Source organism: Carcharodon carcharias, chromosome 21 (genome assembly GCF_017639515.1).
Source record: "Carcharodon carcharias isolate sCarCar2 chromosome 21, sCarCar2.pri, whole genome shotgun sequence".
NCBI classification, from domain to species: Eukaryota; Metazoa; Chordata; class Chondrichthyes; order Lamniformes; family Lamnidae; genus Carcharodon; species Carcharodon carcharias.
This window is the reverse complement of record NC_054487.1, coordinates 20,587,556-20,600,310: the sequence shown is the minus strand read 5'-3', so window position 1 is coordinate 20,600,310 and position 12,755 is coordinate 20,587,556.

The following is a 12,755-nucleotide window of genomic DNA, read 5'->3' as shown; positions in this document are numbered from 1 at the left end:
AGTGTGCCAGCAAACATGGTCAGAGTGGGGAAAAATAGTAAAAAAAAAACAGAATTAAAGGCTCTTTATCTAAATGTACACAGCATTCATAACGAGATGGGTGAATTGATAACACAAATAGAAATAAATGAGAACAATATGATCACCATTACTAAGATTTAGTTGCATGGTGACCAAGACTGGGACCTGAATATTCAAGGGTATTTGACATTTTGGAAGCACAGGAAGAAAGGAGAATGAGGTGGTTTAGCTCTGTTAATAATGAATGAGGTCAACACAGTAGTGAGAAATGATCTTGGTTCAGAAGACCAAGATGTAGAATCAATTTGTGTGGAGATAAGAAATAGCCAGGGAACAAAGTCACCGGTGGGAATCATTTAACAATCTCCTAATTGTAACTATATTGTAGGATACAATATACATCAAGAAATAATGGGGGCTTGTAAGAAAGGTACTGCAATAATTGTAGGCAATTTTAATCTTCTTATAGATATAAATTGGAAAAGGGAGCTGGGAAATATGTATTGGGACAATTTCTTAGAACAATATGTCTTGAAATAACCAAGGAACAGGTTATTTTAGACATAGTAATGTATAATGAGACAGGAATTGACCTCACAGCAAAGAATTGACGAGTGAACAGTAATCATAACATGACAGAATTTCACATTCCACTTCAGAGTGAGAAATTGGTGTCTAAAACTAGTGTCTTAGACTGAAATAAAGGCAATTACAAGAGTATGAAGACAGGGTTGGCTAAAGTGGACTCGGAAAATAGATTAAAAGGTAAAATGATAGAGAAGCACTGGCAGTCATTTAAGGAGATATTTCATAACTCTTAACAAAGATATATTCCATTGAGAAAAAAAAGACTCTATGAGAAGGATGCACCATCCGTGGCTAACAAGTGAATATATGAATTAAGGGCAGGAGTAGGCCACTTAGCCACGCAAGCCTTCACCACCGTTCAATAAGATGATGGCTGATCTAATTAGAACCTCAACTCCACATTCCCAACTACCCCAATAACCTTTCACCCCCTTGCTTATCAAGAATTGATCTAGCTCTGCCTTAGAAATATTCAAAGACTTTGTTGCCTTTTGAGGAAGAGAGTTCCAAAGACTCACAACTCTCTGAGAGAAAAAAATTCTCCTCGTCTCTGTCTTAAATGGGTGACCCCTTATTTTTAAAGTGACTCCTAGTTCTAGCCAACTAAGGAAGTTAATGATGGCATCAAATTGAAAGAAGAGGTGTACAATGCTGTGGAAATTAGTGATAGGCCTGAAGGTTAGGAAAGTTTCAGAAACAAGCAAAGGATGACCAAAAAAAGAAAGAAATTAGAATATGAGAGAAAAGTAGCAAGAAACATAAAAAACAGGCAGTAAATTCTATTTAAAAAAGAAAAGAGTAACTAAAAGTGAACATTGGTCCTTCAGAGGATGAGACAGGGGAATCAATAATGAGGAACAAGGAAATGGATGTGACTTTGAACATGTATTTTTTATTTGTCTTCATAGTAGAAGACACAAAACAAAATCCCAAGAATAGTGGAAAATCAAGAGGCGAATGGAAGGAACTTAAAACAATCACAATCAAGAGTAAAAAAAGTAATGGGAAAAATACTGATACCAATGGCTGACAAGTCCCCTGCACCTGACAGCCTGTAGACTTAGGTCTTTAAAAAAGTGGCTGCAGAGATAGTGGATGCATTGGTTGTAATCTTTAAAAATTCTCTCAATTCTGGAAAGGTCCAGAAAACTGCAAATGTAACACAGCAGTTCAAGCAAAGAGGTAGACAAAAATCAGGTAACTATGGGCAAGTTAGCCTAACATATTCATTGGGAATACATTAGTAAGGAGTTGGCAGTGGGACATTTAGAAAACCATAATGAAATCAAGCAGAGTCAATGTGATAAAATTGTACTTGACTAATTTATTGGAGTTCTTTGAGGATTTAACAAACAGGATGGATAAAGGGAAACCAGTAGATGTAGTGTATTTGGAATTCCAAAAGCCATTCCATAAGGTGCCATAATAAAAGGTTATTACACAAGATAAGAACCCTTGGTGTTGGGGGTGATATATTGGCATGGACAGAGGATTGGCTAACTAACAGGAAACCGATTCAGGATAAATGGGTCATTTTCCAGTTGGCAGGATGTAATGTGGTGTGCCACAGGGATCAGTGCTGGGGTCTCAACTATTTACAATCTATATTGGTGACTTGGATGAAGGGCCAGATGGTATTGTAGTCAAATTTACTGATAATACAAAGATAAATAAGAAAGCAAGTTATGAAGAGGATAGAAAGAGTCAGGCAAAGGATATAGGTAGGTTAAGTGAATGGAAAAATGAAGTAGATGAAGTACAATATGGGAAAGTGTGAGGTTGTCCACTTTGGTGGGAACAATAAAAAAGCAGAACATTATGTAAATATAGAAAGACTGCAGAATGCTGGGGTACAGAGTGATCGGGACGTCCTTGTATATGAATCACTAAAAGTACAGGTACGGCAAGTGATTAGGAATGCAAATAGAATGATGTTCTTTATTGTAAGGCGGACGAATTATAAAAGTAGGGAAAATAAAAGCAAAATACTGTGGATGCTGGAAATCTGAAATAAAAACAGAAAACGCTAGAAGAACTCAGTAGGTCTAGCAGCATCTGTGGAGCGAGAAACAGAGTTAATGTTTTGAATCCATATGACCCTTCTTCAGAGCTGAAGAGAAGTAGAAATGTAATGAAATTTATACTGTTAAAGGGGGGAGGGGTGGGGGGGGTGGCGGGGTTGCTGGTGGAGCTGGATAGAAGGCCAGTGATAGGTGGGGACAAAGGAGGGATTGAGAAAGGTGTCATGAACTAAAGGACAAAGGGAGTGTTAATGGTAGTGGTTAGTGCTAAAAAAAGGTGCTGATAGTGGTATAAAGGAAAGAAAGCAGAATGTGATAATCGCAGAACAAGGGTAGCATTGTGTGAAAGAACAACATGGAACAAGTAACAGACGGTCCTGTAGGGGATGCAATGGGGGGAGGAGCGATGGTGAGGGAAAAAAGGATAGAACATGGGATAGAAGTGGAGATAAAAAAGGAGATAAACCCACGGATAAATGAATGAAAATAAAAATAAGTGGATAAAAAATAAAAATGAATGTAGAGAAAAGGGGATTAAAAAAAAGGGGGGGGGGGGGGGATAGAGGAGACAGTTTATGGTCTGAAGTTGTTGAACTCAATATTCAGTCCGGAAGGCTGTAATGTGCCTAGTCGGAAGATGAGGTGCTGTTCCTCCAGTTTGTGTTGAGCTCCACTGGAAAAATGCAGCTGGCCAAGGATGGACATGTGGGCGTGAGAGAAGGGTGGAGTGTTGAAATGGCAAGCGTCAGGGAGGTCTGGGTCATGTCTGCAGACAGACTGAAGGTGTTCCGCAAAGTGGTCATCCAGTCTGCGTTTGGTCTCCCCGATGTAGAGGAGACCACATTGGGAGCAATGAATGCAGTAGACTAAATTGAGGGAAGTGCAAGTGAAATGCTGCTTCACTTGAAAGGAGTGTTTGTGCCTTTGGACGGTGAGGAGGGGGAAGTAAAGGGCCAGGTGTTGCACCTTCTGAGGTTGTATGGGAAAGTGCCGTGGGAGGGTGTTGAGGTGTAGCGGGTGATGGAGGAGTGGACCAGGGTGTCCTGGAGGGAATGGTCCCTACAGAATGCCAACAGGGGGGTGAAAGGAAGATGTGTTTGGTGGTGGCATCATGCTGGAGTTGGCAGAAATAGCATATGATGATCCTTTGAGTGCAGAGGCTGGTGGGGTGAAAAGTGAGGACATATAAACAACATAGATGACTATGTGGGGGGTAGGATTAGTAAGTTTGTGGATGACACAAAGATTGGCCGGGTGGTTAACAGTGAGGTTGAACTACAGGAAGATATAGACGGGATGGTCAAATGGGTAGATAAGTGGCAGGTGGAATTTAACCCTGAAAAGTGTGAGGTGATACACTTTGGAAGGAGTAATTTGACAAGAAAGTATTCAATGCACGGAAGTTCTAAGGAGCAAAGGGACCTTGGCGTGTGTGCCCATAGATCTCTGAAGGTGGAGGGGCATGTTAGTGGGGTGGAGACCTTCTCCGCAAGCATGACCCAGACCTCCCTGTCGCTTGCCATTTCAACACTCCACCCTGCTCTCATGCCCACATGTCTGTCCTTGGCCTGTTGCACTGTTCCAGTGAAGCTCAACACAAACTGGAGGAACAGCACCTCATCTTCCGACTAGGCACATTATAGCCTTCTGGACTGAATATTGAGTTCAACAATTTTAGATCATGAACTCTCTCCTCCATCCCCACCCCCTTTCCGATCCCCCTTTTTTTCCCCAATAATTTATATAGATTTCTCTTTTCCCACCTATTTCCATTATTTTTAAATGTATTTCCATCCATTGTTTTATCTCTACCTTTTAGCCTATTTTGATTTCTTCACCCCACCCCAACCCCACTAGGGCTATCTGTACCTTGCTCGTCCTGCTTTCTACCCTTAATTACCATATTCCTTAGATAATATCACCACCTTCAACACCTCTTTGTCCTTTTGTCTGTGACATCTTTTGGTTGTCTCCACCTATCACTAGTCCTTTAGCCAGCTCTAATTGTCCCACCCACCCCCCCCCCCCCACCTTAAACCAGCTTATATTTCACCTCTCTTCTATTTTTACTTAGTTCTGTTGAAGGGTCATTCGGACTCGAAACATTAACTGTGTTCCTCTCCGCAGATGCTGCCAGACCTGCTGAGTTTTTCCAGGCTTGTAATGAATATTGGTGGACAGTCTATCACCAGAAATGGAGACAGAGAGGTCAAGGAAGTGATGGGAAGTGTTGGAGATGGATCAAGTGAAGGTGATAGAGGGGTGGAAATTGGAAGCAAAATTGATCAATTTTTCCAGGTCCAGACGAGAGCATGAAGTGGCACCAAAACAGTCATCGATGTACTGGAGAAAGAATTGTGGGAGGGGGCCTGACTGGAACAAGGGGTGTCCCACATACCCCATAAAGAGACAGGCACAGCTGGGGCCCATGCGGGTACCCATAGCCACACCTTTTATTTGGAGGAAGTGACACAAGTTTAAGGAGAAATTGTTCAGTGAGAGAACAAGTTCAGCCAGACGGAGAAGTGTAGTGGTGGATGGGGATTGTTCAGGCCTCTGTTCAAGGAAGAAACAGAAAGTCCTCAGATCATCCTGGTGGGGGATGGAGGTGTAGAGGCATTAGACGTCCATGGTGAAGAGTAGATGGTTAGGGGTAGGGAACTGGAAATTGTTGATATGATGTAGGGTGTCAGAGGAATCACAGATGTAGTTGGGAAGAGAATGGATAAAGGGAGAGAGAACGGAGTCAAGATAGGAAGAAATGAGTTCCATGGGGCAGGAACAGGCTGACACGATTGGTCTACCTGGACAGTCCTGTTAGTGGATTTTGGGTAGGAGGTAGAAGTGGGCCGTCCAAGTTTGGGAGGCTATGAGGTTGGAAGCTGTGGAGGGAAGATCTCCAGAGGAGATGAGGTCAGTGACAGTCCTGGAAACAATGGCTTGATGTTTAGTGGTGGGGTCATAGTCCAGGGGGAGGTAGGAGGAAGTGTCTGAGATTTGGCACTCAACCTCTGTGAGGTAGAGGTCAGTACACCAGACAACAACAGCATCACCCTTGTCAGCGGGTTTGATGACAATGTTAGGGTTGGCCCTAAGAGAACGGAGTGCAGCGAGTTCAGAGAGAGACAGGTTAGAGTGGGTGAGAGGAGCAGAGAAATTGAGACGGCTGATGTCATGCCGACAGTTGTCAATGAAAAGCCCGAGAGCAGGTAAGAATCCAGAGGTCCAGTTAGAGGGAGAATATTGGATGTGGGTGAAAGGATCCATTGAACAGGTAGAGAACACCTGCCAAAATAAGGGAGAATGGAGACGAAGGCAGCGGAAGAAGAGTTCAGCATCGTGCTGAGCCCGAATTTCATTCAGGTGAGGGTGTAAGGGTGTGAAACTGAGTCCTTTGCTGAGTACAGAACGTTCAGCATTAGAGAGGGGAAGGTCAGAGGGTATGGTGAATACATGGCAAGGGCTGGGATTAGAAGACAGGATGGGGTCAGAGGGACAGTAAGGGGTGGAAGGTCCTGGATGGGCATTGGTGTCGATGAGTTGTTGGTTCTTGCGTTCCCTGGCATCTGAAAGGAAGAGGAAAAGTTTCCCGTTAAGACATCGGATGAGACGAAGAATAAAATGAAACTGGGGACAAGGACAGCTTTGAGATAGGATGAGTCGGTGCTGCTTGGGGGAGAGGTCAAATGTGGGGAAGTCTTGGGAAAAGTAGAAAAGTGTTGTTCCAACTATACAGGGCATTGGTGAGTTTGCACCCAGAGTATGGTATACATTTTTGGTCTCCTTACATATAGAGGGATACTTGCATTTGAAACAGCTCAGAGGAGGTTCACTAGACAGATTCCTGGGCTGAAGGTGTTGTCCAATGAGGAAAGGTTGAGCAAGTTGGGCCTGTACTGAATGGACTTTAGAAGAATGAGAGGTGATCTTATTGAAACAGGTAAGATTCTGATACTGAGAGGATGTTTCCCATCATGGGGGAATCTGGAACCGGGGGCACCATTTAAAAATAGCGGGTCTCCCATTTAAGATGGAGATGAAGATAATTTTTTTCTCTCAGAGGGACATTGGTCTGTGGAACTCTCTTGCCCAGAGAGCAGTGGAGGCTTGGTCATTGAATATATTCAAGGCTGAGCTGGATAGATTTTTAATTGACAAGGGAGTCAAGGGCTATGGAGGGCTGACAGGAAAGTGGAGGTAAGGCCACATTCAGATGAGTCATTATCTTATAGAATGGTGGAACAGGATCGGGGGCCCGAATGGCCTACTCCTGTTTCTTATGTGCGATTAAGCATAGGGATGAGCAGATTAGAAAGGGGAGCACATGGCTGAAAGATTGGTGTTGAAAGATTTCATGGGAAACTGACATCAATACTGGGACAGGAGGGAACTCTACTATTAGACCATGCTCTACATGAGCCAGGCTAGAACCAGCGTCCCAGCAGAAAGGATTTTTAAAAAAATTATTTCCAGGACGTGGGTGTCACTGGCTGGGCCAGCATTTATTACCCATCCCTAATTGCCCTTGAGAAGGTGTGGTGAGCTGCCTTCTTGAACCGCTGCAGTCCATGTGGTGTAGGAATGCCCACAGTGCTGTTAGGGAGGGAGTTCCAGGATTTTCATCCAGTGACAGTGAGGGAACAGCAATATATTTCCAAGTCAAGGTGGTGAGTGACTTGGAGGGGAACCTGCAGGTGGTGGTGTTCCCATGTGTCTGCTGCCCTTGTCCTTCTAGATGGTAGTGGTGGTGGGTTTGGAAGGTGCTGATTAAGGAGCCTTGGTGAATTCCTGCAGTGCATCTTGTAGATGGTACACACTGCTGCCACTGTGTGTTGATGGTGGAAGGCGTGGATATTTGTTGTTGGGGTGCCAATCAAGCAGGGTGCTTTGTGCTGGATGGTATCAAGCTTTTTGAGTGTTGTTGGAGCTGCATGCATCCAGGTAAGTGGAGAGTATTCCATCACTCTCCTGATTTGTGCCTTGTAGATGGTGACAGACTTTGTGGAGTCAAGAGGTAAGTTACTCATTGCAGGATTCCTATCCTCTGATCTGCTTTTGTATCCCCAGTATTTATATGGCTAGTCCAGTTCAGTTGTTAGTCAATGGTACCCTCCATGATGTTGATAGTGGGGGACTCAGCGATGGTAATGCTATTGAATATCACTGGTGACAGTTAGATTCTCTCTTGTTGGAGATGGTCATTGCCTGGCACTTGTGTGGCACGAATGTTACTTGCCACTTGTCAGCCCAAGCCTGGATATGTTCAGGTCTTGCTGCATTTGGACACGGACTGCTTCAGTATCTGAGGAGTTGAGAATTCTGCTGACCTTGTGCAATCATCAGCAAACATCCCCATTTCTGACTTTATGATGTAAGGAAGATCATTGATGAAGCATCTGAAGATAGTTTTGCCTAGGACACCATCCTGAGGAATTCCAGCAGTGATGTCCTGGAACTGAGATGATTGACCTCCAACAACCACAACCATTTTCCTAACTACCCAAACTAGTAAGTTCGGGTAGTGTTTGGGGGCGGGGGGGGGGGGGGGGGGGGTTTAGGGGCGGTGTGTTGACAGGGGTGGGGGGGGGGCGGTGAAGGGCTCAGGTGGAGAAGGTAGTATAGATATTGTCTGAAGACAAATAAATGGGAAGAGAGTAGAGTAATAGTTAGAAATTGAGGTTTAGACACTCGGAGGAAAGGGAAAACTGAAAGATGTAAAGGTGGGAGAGGGAGATACATTTCTGTGGGTATATATTTAAGGGGTATCTGGCTGAGATAAGAACTCTTTATACAAACAGAGTATAAGGAATATATTGAATGAATTGCAGGTGTAAAGTTAATTTGCATGGTATGGCATGGAGGCCATTACCGAGACATGGCTGCAAGGCAATCCAAACTGGGAACTAAATATACCAGGTTATAAGGTCGATAGGAAAGATGGTGAAAATGTTAGAGGGGGGAGGAGTATCTTTAGAGTTTTAAGGATCAAATCACTTCAACAATAAGAGAGAATATAACAGAGGTAAAGCAGTAGTGGAGACTATAGGTAGAATTGAGAAATAGAGAAAGATTTAAGACTATAGTTGGAGTTGCCTATTGAACCACTGGTAGCAGCTGTGAAGTGGTAGATTGTATAAATGTAGAGATTAGACAAATAGGTAACAAAGGCAGAATGGTTTTAATGGGGATTTTAACTTGCATAAACTGGGATAGGTAGATGAACATATGTCAGAAAATAAGTCAATTTCTTGAGTGTGCTCAGAACAGTTTTCTGCAATCATGTGTCCTGGACCCAACAAGGGGGCATGACATTTTAGATTTACTAATTAATCAGATTTAGCCAACAGCCTAATGATGTGTGAACTTTTATCTGATAGCGATCATAATATGATTAAATTCAAAGTCGTGTTTGAAAGGGAGATATGTGACACAGCTATGATTCTAAACTTCGGTAAGGTTGACTTCAATGGGATGAGACAGAGACTGTCCACAGTAAACTGGGCAAATCTGTCAATAGGTAAAACAACAGAAGATCAGTGGAGGGAAAAATAAAAATAAATGAATATGATACAGAACTAGTTTATTGCCTGACGGGGCAAGAACTCTACTTCACAAAAAAAATTCCACAGACAACTAATGAGGTAAGAAAACTAAAAGAAAAAACATACACAAAAAAGATATAGATGAGTGGGAAAGATACAAAAAGCAACAAGAGGCCTCAAAACAGATAGTAAGAGCTACAAAAAAGGGAGTATAAAAAGAAACTTGCAAGGAATATCAAAATCATCACAGAATATTTATAACTACATTGGGGAGAAAAGGGTGGTTGGGAGCAATGTGCTCCCTTCAAAACTGACAACGGTGATATTCTCAGTGAAAATAAGGAAATGACAGACACGTTGAATAATTACATTGCATCAGTATTTACAATAGGGGAAGAGGGAGGCATGTTGGACATTGCAATTAGACTACTTACGAATCAGGGACAGGCGCTCACCAAAATTAACATTAACAAAAGAACAGCAATGAAGAAAATAATAAGACTAAAGTGTGACAGATTCCCAGGACCAGATGGCTTCTATCCCAGCATTTTAACAAAATTAATGAAACATTACAGATGCCCTATCATCTTCCAATTTGGAAGATCTCCTGATTTGGAAACTGTTCCTCTAAATTGGAAAATTACGAATGTCATTGCACTACTTAAAAAAAATGAAAGAAGTAAACAAAGGAATTATAGACCAGTTAGTCCATCAACTGCTCTCATGAAATTACTAAAGCCTATAATTAAAGACACAGTGACTGAACACCTTGAATATTTTCAGCTATCAGAGAGAGTCAGGACCCATCTACCCAAGGGTCGATCATGCCTGACAAACCTGACTGAATTTTTTGAAGAGGTGACTAAAGTAGCGAACAGGGGAATGTCTATATTTATAAAGACTTCCAGAAAGTCCTTCATAAAAGAGTGCTTGCTAAAGTTGAAGCTTATAGAATTGAAGTGATTCATTGACCTGGTTAGGGAAATGGCTGAATGGAGGAGACAGAGAGTGGAGATATTGGGCAGATACTTTGATTAGTTGAATGTGACTCGTGGGATCCTGCAAGGATCTACATTGGGACTTCAATTATTCACCATATTTGTTAATGACTTAGTTGATGGGATAGAAAGCCACATATCCAAGCTTGCCAATGACACAAAGATAGGTACCATGTAAGCGGGGCAGGTGGAAGCATAAAATTAGCATGAATTACTAATAGCTTATATGAAAATGCAAAATGGATTTCAATGCAGACAACTGTGAGGTCATCAATTTGGAGTTAAAAAGGATAGAACAGGGTAATTTCCTTTTTTGGAAAAACTCAGCAGGTCTGGCAGCATCGGTGGAGAAGAAAAGAGTTGACGTTTCGAGTCCTCATGACCCTTCGACAGAACTTGCGTTCGAGTCCAAGAAAGAGTTGAAATATAAGCTGGTTTAAGGTGTGTGTGTGGGGGGCGGAGAGATAGAGAGACAAAGAAGCACATTCGTTTAGATAATATCACCAACTTTAATTTTAACACCTATGTGTTCTATTGTACTATTGTCGTTGACATCTTTTGATGATCTGCTTCTACCACTGCTTGTTTGTCCCTACAATCACACCCCCCCACCCCCCCTCCACCTCTTTGTCTCTCTATCTCTCCGCCCCCCACACACACACCTTAAACCAGCTTATATTTCAACTCTTTCTTGGACTCGAACGCAAGTTCTGTCGAAGGGTCATGAGGACTCGAAACGTCAACTCTTTTCTTCTCCGCCGATGCTGCCAGACCTGCTGAGTTTTTCCAGGTAATTCTGTTTTTGTTTTGGATTTCCAGCATCCGCAGTTTTTTTGTTTTTAATTTCCTTTTTTGTATTCTTTCACAGGATGTGGGCATCATTGGCTAGGCCAGCATTTATTGCCCATCCCTAATTGCCCCTGAGAAGGTGGTGGTGAGCTGCCTTCTTGAACCGCTGCAGTACCTGTGGTGTAGACACGCCCACAGTGCTGTTATGGAGGAAGATCCAGGATTTTGACCCAGCGATAGTGAAGAAGTGGCGATATATTTCCAAGTGAGGATGGTGAGTGGCTTGGAGGGGAACTTGTAGGTGGTGGCGTTCCCATGGGGCAGAATTTTCCCCTATTAGGGGGGGGAAGTTCAAGAGTAGGCGCATGGAGGCGTGCCTCTGATCGGCGCTCCCGATTGGGGGTGCGCCACCATTTTACATGGGCGGGCCACTTAATGCCCACCCAGTGTGGCGTCTGCAAAGAAGTGCTCTGCGCTCCCTGTGTGGGTGGGAGGAGGGGGCGAATTCCCTGAGCCGAGAATGTGGTGTTTCGTGCATGCACGCGGAAAAGCGCACTCATCTCCCTGAGGCTGAGCGCTGCCTTAGGGAGATGGGCTACACATTAAAAAATATTGAAAACAGAAAAAAATTTCCCTCATATCCCCTCATGTGACATTGTCACATGAGTTGGGACATGTCCATCACTTTCAGCTTCACTTTTATTAAAAATTTATAAACATAAATGAAACCTCACCCCGCCTGTGGATGAGGTTTGATGCTTTTTCTAATGCCCGCCAGGGCTCCCGGCCTGTCCACCAATCTTAAGGTTGGATGGGCAGTTCCAGTAATTACATTAATTACTTTGTCAATGGCCTCAATTGGCCGTTGATAGGTCAGGGGGCGCACAGCTGATTCGGCTGAGCCCCCACCCACCTGAAAATTGAAATGGGGCAGGGTGACGTCGGGAGTTCCGCCTGATGTCATCCCGCGTCATTTTACGCGTCGGCCAGCGGGCCCCGTACCCCCCCCCCCCCCCCACTCACCGACCGGGAAATCCTGGCCCATGTGTCTGCTTCCCTTGTCCTTCTAGGTAGTAGAGGTCATGGGTTTGGAAGGAGTTGAAGGGACTTTGGTGAATTCCTGCAGTGCATCTTGTAGATGGTACACACTGCTGCTACTGTGTGTCAGTGGTAGAGGGAGGGAATGTTTATGGATGGGATGCCAATCAAGTGGATTGCTTTGTCCTGGACGATGTTGAGCTTCTTGAGTATTTTTGGAGCTGCACTCATCCAGGTAAGTGGGGAGTATTCCACCACACTCCTGACTTGTGCCTTGTAGATGGTGGACAGGTTTGGGAAGTCAAGGGGTGAGTTACTCTCTGCAGAATTCCCAGCCTCGGACAAGCTCTTGTAGTCACAGTTTTTATATGGCTAGTCCAGTTAAGTTTCTGGTCAATAGTAACCATCAGGATGTTGATAGTGGGGGATTCAGTGATGGTAATGTCATTAACAATCAAGGGGAGGGTGTGGAATCTCTCTTCTTGGAGAAGGTCATTGCCTGACACTTGTGTGGCACAAATGTTACTTGCCACTTGTCAGCCCAAGCCTGGATATTGTCCAGATCTTGCTAAATTTGGACATGGACTGCTTCAGTATCTGAGGAGTCACGAATGGTGCTAAACATCATGCAATCATCAGCGAACATCCCCAGGAAGGTCATGATGAAACAGCTGAAGATGGTTGGGCCTAGGACACTACCCTGAGGAACTCCTGCAGTGATGTCCTGGAGCTGAGATGTCTGATCTCTAACAACCACA